The following is an 8,121-nucleotide window of genomic DNA, read 5'->3' as shown; positions in this document are numbered from 1 at the left end:
TAGGTACCTTCTTCAGCCAGAAGCTCCTGGCACTGACCTCTGCCTTCAGAGGCTCCAAACTGGACACTCAAGAGCCAATGTTCCAAGTTTTTGCATGAGTAATTTTCTTTTTTCTTTTTTTTTCTGGCCATGCCATGCAGCATGCGGGATCTTAGCTCCCTGCCCAGAGATTGAACCCATGCCCCCTGCAGTGGAAGCACAGAGTCCCAACCACTGGACCATCAGGGACTTCCCACAAGAGTAATTTTCAAAACCAAATATGTATCAACTAAGGTAATCTTTTGCATGACATTTCCTATTTTGACTGTTTTTCTAAACTTGTAGAGTTCAGTAATTTATTTCCATATTATCCCTGTTTGGGACAGATAATTCCTTTTCGTACATATTGTATTTTGAGAGTTTTCCCTATACTCTTAATAACTACACAGTTGAAGATCAGTGGACAAGATGACAGTCTTTCAGTAACTGAACAAGATAAACATACCCATCCCTAATCCTCTTAAAGAACAAATAATTCACTTCCCTGTACAAAGCATATAATAAGCAGTCTCTACATGTTATTAATGGTAATCAGTATTAATCAGTGTGTCTGCTAATATGACAATGTGTCGTATTACTTAATAATGCTTCTGACCTAAATGAGTTAAACTGATTATAGGACATTCATTTGCCTAATTCATTCAACAAACATTGACTTAGTGCCTGCAGTGGGCACTAAATTGAAAGCAAATACATAAAAAAAAAAAGAAGTAACTTGGAGCAAAAGGATATCCAGCTGGTAGCTGCCTGTGTCAATATTACCCCAACCCAGTAGTATGCAAAGGCCTTAAGAGCTAATAAACTAGATACACTGTATCTGAGAGAAGGCATTTTCCATGGAAATTGTTCTCTTGCAATTAACTAGAAGCTTCTAAATGCTGGTATCTGTTTTCTAAAAGTGATCCCAGAAGGAAAAAAGGAAGAATTTTTGCAGAGAAAGTCCAGTGTCATGTATATTTTAAAATTCAACTTAACAGTATGAGGTCAAATCTAAAGCTATGCTTGAGACACATAATGTATAGAAAAGTTTTCTTGCAATACATAACTCAATGCTCTCAACAAATCCTCCCATCTGGGCAACACAGTTGATGATGCTTTTATAATCAAAGAAACAAGGCAAGAAGGAAAACCAATGTCTTTTAGGACACCAGCATACAGTTTACAGTATCAGTGTGTTAACGAGCTCCAGACCAAGTACATGTCAGTGGGATAATGAGGGTTCCCACCTATATGCTTAGCTGAGTCATTAAATGGTATGTCATCAGAAAGCTAGAAATAATATAAATACGTATAAATGTAATATAAAATAATTAAACATGATCCCAATTATCGCTTGCAAAAAAGGATGATAGGCATAATTTACCTCCACTTGAATGAGCTGCCATAAGTCAATGACAAATAACAGTAAGATACCCTACACAGCTGCTAACTAAAGTGGGACAATTATAAACAGGATGGACAAAACTAAAAAACTAAAAGCCGAACTAAAACTAAAGCACAACCTCAGTGGGAATGGTATTGCCATATGTGTATGATAAACAGCAAACTGACTTATGAAACACAGAAACATAGTTGCTATTTTAATGATTTCACTGTACAAAGGTTTCCAAACTTCGCCAAGAGTGATGAAGTAGAGCTTTAATCCAAACCAAAGTTGCATTTAGTTCGAAAATATTACTGAGCTCATTAAAGTTGGTCTTTTCGGCCAAGCACAGCAAAAAGTGTCACTTTCAAATACGAAAAATAATCAACGTAAACTATACAAATATTTTTAGATTGTTATACTAGCCAAAATGAACTGATACTTGAGACATTTGTAAATCCATTTGAATTTTAGATTCTTATATATCTAATACAATTTTTTTAAAGCCCTTAACATGCCTATTAAATAGAATACTACCTGTTAACCATCTCTGCCCCACAATGTAAATATTCATTCAACATGGTAGCCCCTCTTGGCCTTGGCTCATTTCCATTTATGATTCAAACTGTTCAGTCAAATACATTCAGCGTAATACAGAACATATTATAATGGGGTCACAATTCATGATTTACTCACATTCTGGTATTTGTCAATGTCTTGCTCCCCGGGGAGACAGAGGTACTATTGGGTTGGCCAAAAAGTTCGTTCGGGTTTTTTCCATAGAATGTTACGGGAACACCCAAACGAACTTTTTGGCCAACCCAATAGATATGAGCTCAGGTTAGATTAGCAAGGCTGAAGACACATAGAAGACACACCCCAGTGTCACAGGCATGCTGAAAGAAACTACTACACCTTAAATTCCCTGGAGACTTTCACGTTAAGATGAGGTCACTGTGTGAATTAGACACATGTTCCTTCTGGATAATGAAAGCGAGAAGGATCATATCAGCCTTCCATTGAAGGACACTATGAATATCCCTTTCAGGGAGGGAAGCTATTTGCTCCTTTTAAGTAAGTATACTCATTTAGCCCTCCATTTTCATGAAAAGGAGTCCCTGATGCCAACCTACAACGCTGATCATTCCATTCCATCATTCCATTCTCTTCCAAAGATATTCTCATATCTCTTTCCTGGTCAATTTTGATTTATAGTAAGTCAACTCCAGTAAACCTCAAAAGTAACAGCATCTTAGGGGCATTTTAATTTCACTTTAACCACGTGATAAAACCAAAATTAAATATGACAAACTGCTAAAGTCATAAGCAAATCCCATGGGTACTCTACATTTATAGTTTTAGATTAATAGCTTTTGATATTTAAACACAGTGTTTGTAATCCACTTAAGTAAAGGACCCAAAGGGAAAAACACTTCACTTTCTAAAATTGTTCCTATCAGCCTCTTTCACTAAGCATCCTTTAATTACGGAGTGCAATTTGGCTAGGCTTGTCTGGTTCCTTCAGAAATCTCAAAGAGCAATAATTTAGTAACTTAAAGCATGACATCATACCAGGTGAATCTTCAACACAGTTCCAAATAAAGAAAATCAACAACCACTCTTAGAAAACAACTTCACCTAGTCATCCACAGTCAGCGGGACATTAAGAAGCAACTGCAAAGTGCAGTAAAACGTGAAGAAAATATACATGTTTTTTTTCAACCCATCTGTAGTATTCGTTTGGCCAGTCTTTTCCATTCAAGAGCCCAGTCTCTTCATTTAATTTGCTGCATTAAAGTAAAATCCTGAATAATGTGAACTTTTTGGAAAAAATATTTTTTCACCTATATACTACAAAGGACAGTTACATTTGTCACAATGGACATGCTGTGGGGCCCCATGAAACACATAGCAGAGAATGGTAAAACAAACAAAGTTCTCCCAGAAAGATACTGAATTCTAAAAACCAGTTCTCCATCATGAACATCACCTTCAGTTTATCCTTCAGACCCACCATAACCATGCTGTTGAAAATTGCAAGGCACACCTGTACTCAGTCCCCTTTCTCTGCTCTCCTTTTTTCATTTTTTATGGCACTTATAATTTTCTAACCCAATAAATAATTAATATGTTTACTGTTAATCATGCTTTGCTAGAATGTAAGCTCCAGAGGGAAGAGATCTTTGTCTATTTTGTTCACTGACATACTCTAAACAGCTAGACAACCTGATACAAAGTGGTCACTCAGTAAATGTTTTTTGAATGAATGAATGCACACTGCGACTTCAGTATAAAGTACTTCTGGAGCCAAATACCAATTTCATTTATACAGTTAACAAATATCTACTGAGCTGCCATTATGGGGAAGACAGCACATACACATACAAATCCAGAGTATCAGATAGTGATAAATGCTACAAAAGCCAAATAGAGCAGGATAAGGAGATGGACAGTGAGAGAAGTGGCCCTTTTAGATGAGGCAGTCATCTCTGAACTGATGGCAATTAATCTGAGATCTGAATGACGTTGGGTGCCATGCAGATTTGGGTGGAGGGGGAAAGTGAGCTTTGAGCATCGAGAAAATAGCAAATGCACAGGCCTAAGGGTGGAGGCCGGCTTGGTAAACCCAGTAACAGCAGTTAAGGCCTGCGTGGAAGGAGTGGGGTGTGCAAGAATATAGCATTCCACCTGCCTTTACCTACTACTTAATAACGTGTATATTGCCTAGTGCCCTGGTTAAGAGAGATTACATTTCACCTTTGAGTACTCAGATTCTCTGATAGTTAAGGGCTTCTTCTATTCTAGCCTCCAAATGTCCGTATCATCACATCATATAAGATTACAAAGCACACAGTAATGACGTTAAAAATCATTCCAAGAACATCCCCAGGAGTCACGAAACTGACTTAAGTACCACTGCCCAGGAAGGTGTAAAGCCAAGCAGGAACGTAGTACTAGAAGGGTGCAAAGCCAGGAGGCTCAATAAACATTAAACAGGGACTGTCAATTCCCAGTCTGGGGGAAAGAGCGTCGTTTCAATTAAGTCGCCAAGCGCGGCATCAAGCAGCTCTACGACATGCATTTTGTTACAGTCCTGGGCTCTAACTGTTCCGACTTATTATGTAATTTTCCAAAGAACAAAAGCAAAAAGTTCACTCTGAACTAGCCTTCCAACTCAGGCAGGAAGTTCTTTCTCGGCCAGGGCAGAGCACTTGGAAAGTTTTCAGCGTCTGAAAATCCCTATTTCCGGGGCTAAGCAGGGTAGTATCTTCCAGCTTAAAATAAAGATTTATGGTGATTTCTCCCCATCCCTCCACAGCAGTTCGAAAACAGCTTCGCCGAGCTTAGTCAAACTTTCTGCGCTATCCCTCGACATCAAGACCAAATGTCGAACGCGTAATAATGAGTTTAGCGAGCCGTGGCCGGAAGCTGGGTGAATATAGATACACAGAACGGGAGCCGAGGGTCTAGGCGACATAAATGAAAACAGCAGCCTAACGAGGTCGGAGAGTGCGAAAAGAACTCCGAGGCAGGTGCCTCCCCTGCGCTGGCCGAAGGAGGAGAGGCCTCCAAGAAGGCAACAGCCCTGGTGCGCAGCCAGAGACAACCTTCGCGGCGGCGCGCCACTTCCGCCAGGCAACTCACGCATGCGCAGCGCCGCCTCGGCCCGCAGCCTGGGTCAAAGTACAATCCGGGAGCCGCGCGCCCAGCCCCAGCCAGCGACTTTGCGCACGCGCGGCGACACCTCGGCCCTAGGCCTGGGCGAGGGTGTCGCTCCAGAGCCCCACTCCCAGCCCTCGCCAGACGACCTGCGCACGCGCGGAGATGCCTGGGCTCGCGGCGCGGGCGGGGCTGTCGCCCCAGGGGCTACTCCTCACCGAAACCTCGCCCGGAGTTCGGGCGGCGGGGGCGGTGTGGGGAGAGGTGGCTCGCCGCTGGGGAGGTCTGAGAGCGGCCGGCTTCTAGCCTGGCTTCCCCCCCCCCCGCGACTTCCTACGCCATCCCCTATGTCCTTACCACAACGCAGGCCCGAGCCACATCCGCTCCGCCTCCCAGGTCGCCGTTACTGCCCGCCGCCGCGATGAGTTGGCGCCTCCCCTTGAAGTAGCCCGGCCTCGGCGGGACGCGCTCGGGTGACCGACCGGGGAGGGAAAGAGGAGGGGTGCACGCCCGTAGGGAGGGGAGGGGAGGGGGCCGGGCGACGGCGCCTCGCCCCTCCTCTCCGCTGCCCCCTGCCGCCCCCTGCCGCCCCCGCCCCTTTCTCGCCGACTGTCTCGGCTCCGATCAGACCCCTAGGAGTGGACACTAGCTCTCCCGCTGGGTCCATCTCCGCTGTTTCCCCGGGGATTCCGCCGTGGGAAACCCCCACCTTCTCCAGGGTTCTGGTCCCCAGAGTCTTGGGAATTTGGAGATGCCTGACCCGGAAGGGTGAGGCGCGCGGATGATGCGGCAAGCTCTTACACAGTCCCTCTCCCCCCGTCTGTGCCAGCTTTTCTACTGGTGGTCCCTCCATCAAGGAGCTCAGATCACTTCTCCCCACGGTTTCCCTGCTTTCCCCTCACTGCTGTACCTTTCTAATACAGAGGCCGAAATAATGAGTGATGGGTGCTGAAGGGATGACCTGCCTACCTGGGGACCAAGGTCTTCTGGAACAACCGCACTCTCTCTTTATTAATTTGCAGTGATTTCTTGTATTACACTGCACTTCTCTTGGCCTTAGTAGATTTTAGTAAAATGCATCACAGCCTGATAATGTGCAATAATTTCTCCCACTTTACTACACTTACGTCGGCCCCAGTGGGTTTTGGTAAAATGCTCCACAGCTGGTGTTATTAGCTGTTCCTATGGAGTAAAGCTGACTGCTTTCACACTGGCTTTTTAATGACGCAGGTTCAATGTTCAAATGATTTGCCAAAAGTAGAACAGCTGGATGGAATAACTGATTTCAACCCAGAATGACCATGTCAGTCTTTTGTTTGGTCTGGCTTTTGTCATTTCATTGGAAAAGCATCATTCCAGAATGTCTAGCTGCTTTTATGGCAGCTGCTATAGTTGGCAGATAATTATGTCTATCAGCGCATAGTCCTTTGAGCCCCAGAAGGAGGCTTGCATTTATTCGATTTTATAGGATATAAGCCGGGCAGAAATCTAACATGCACGGCATTGCATACGAAGAACTTCTCCCCCGAAACAATGTTATCCTTTGGCCTTTTAATGTAAACTGTGATATAGCCATAAGTGAAAGGACAGCTTAGAGTTTTCATTCGAAAAGGATAATCAGAAGGAGCTCCTTCAACAGTATTTATCTAAGGCGGAGGGTGGCCAGACTAAGGAGAGTAGTCAGATGAGGTGGGGTTATCACTTAAACATACCTTCCTTATACAACAATTATTTGTGATATGTCTGTCTCACTAGATTGTGAAACTCTTGAGGGCACAGATCATGCCTTATTAATACCTGTATCACAAAATGCTTAAGAATTGTTTGTGGAATCAAATTGACATTGATTATGTGCCTTTAGTTCCTCAAATATGTTTTCCTACTGCATTAAAAGACCTAAATAGGAGCATGAATCCATAGTCTACTTTCATTTTGGATGATTTGTGCCAGTTCTGGGCCTGACAGCCTGGATAGACGCACCTCTTAAGTGTGGTTGATACTAATCCAGATAGGCTTTAAGTCACCTTTTCTTATACCCTGATCAACCAGTTTTCTTCTTCCTCCTTTCCTTGTGGCAAAGCAGCATAACGCTGAGTCCACGTTAAAAAATCACTTATTTTTCCGTTCAGGAAAAGACTTTTCCTCTGATCACCATCAAAGCTAAAATTCATCATTAAACAAGTTTAGGAATTCTTTCTAATTCAAACATTCAATATTTCCTTCCACTTTGTCCCTGTATCCAGACTACATTATATTTAAGGCATTTTAAGGGATTTGAGTCACCATTTAGAGAGCAAAATTATAGAAAACCACTTTCATACAAAATGTCACACATAATTTACAAATCAACCTGTATAATAATCCTTTCCCTGCAGAAATAATGTGCTTTACAAATTAGTATTTATTTTTTAAAATTAGGGTATTCTTAAAATAAGATAGATACTTCTTAAAAGTCCTGAAGTTTTTAGTCCTGAGATTACTCCTAAATGATGAAAAACGAAAAGACAGTTTATAGCATAGACTTTCTCTGATATCTACCACTGAAACCAATTGCTAATGGGGAACTTAATGTTAAGATGTGATTACAGCAAGAATGATCAGAACAGAGGATTCAACAGGTGTAGTCCTGGAATATAGAATAGGAAACTTCCTGCAACAAATCTGACCCCTAGAGCAGCTGGAATGTGGAAAGAAATTGTTAGAATATCTCTATTTTTATCTAAATTAAGAAATCAAACTTTACTAGTATTTAATATGGAGACTGACAATACTGCATATATTTTGTGATCAGAGTACATGATCAAAAATGTGTAGAAAAAAAATGTGTAGAAACCAACTTCCTTAGAGTACCATCAGCTCTGCAGGCAGGCATCTGATTTCACCACGTTTTGAATTTAAGTAATATCTTAAATACAATAATTTGGATTTATATAACATTTTAAATATTACAATCTTGAAATATATATAATATTTCGTTTTACCTTTATATTAACTTTTACTATGCAATAAGTAAATGTTTATTGTTTAGTCACTTTTAACATTAGACATTTATTCAGCAA

General features: G+C 41.9%; 1 protein-coding gene across 5 annotated transcripts in view; it reads right to left on the bottom strand.

Annotated features, from left to right (window-relative positions):
- Positions 1-5,546, bottom strand: part of RCBTB2 (RCC1 and BTB domain containing protein 2) — a 37,334-nt gene extending 31,788 nt beyond the window's left edge. For 3 of the 5 annotated variants that reach the window (XM_059996211.2, XM_059996216.2, XM_059996215.2), the window contains exon 1: positions 5,420-5,546. The gene's annotated coding sequence lies outside the window, so the exon portion shown is untranslated. Of the gene's footprint in view, positions 1-7; positions 23-2,098; positions 2,124-5,419 lie in introns of those variants that run through there. The other 2 variants (XM_059996212.1, XM_059996213.1) reach the window with 2 other exon arrangements.
- Between the last annotated feature and the right edge of the window lie 2,575 nt (positions 5,547-8,121).

Source organism: Delphinus delphis, chromosome 18, assembly GCF_949987515.2.
Source record: "Delphinus delphis chromosome 18, mDelDel1.2, whole genome shotgun sequence".
In the NCBI taxonomy this organism is placed as follows: Eukaryota; Metazoa; Chordata; class Mammalia; order Artiodactyla; family Delphinidae; genus Delphinus; species Delphinus delphis.
Note: the sequence above shows the minus strand (reverse complement) of the source record. Positions and strands in the feature narration are given on the sequence as shown.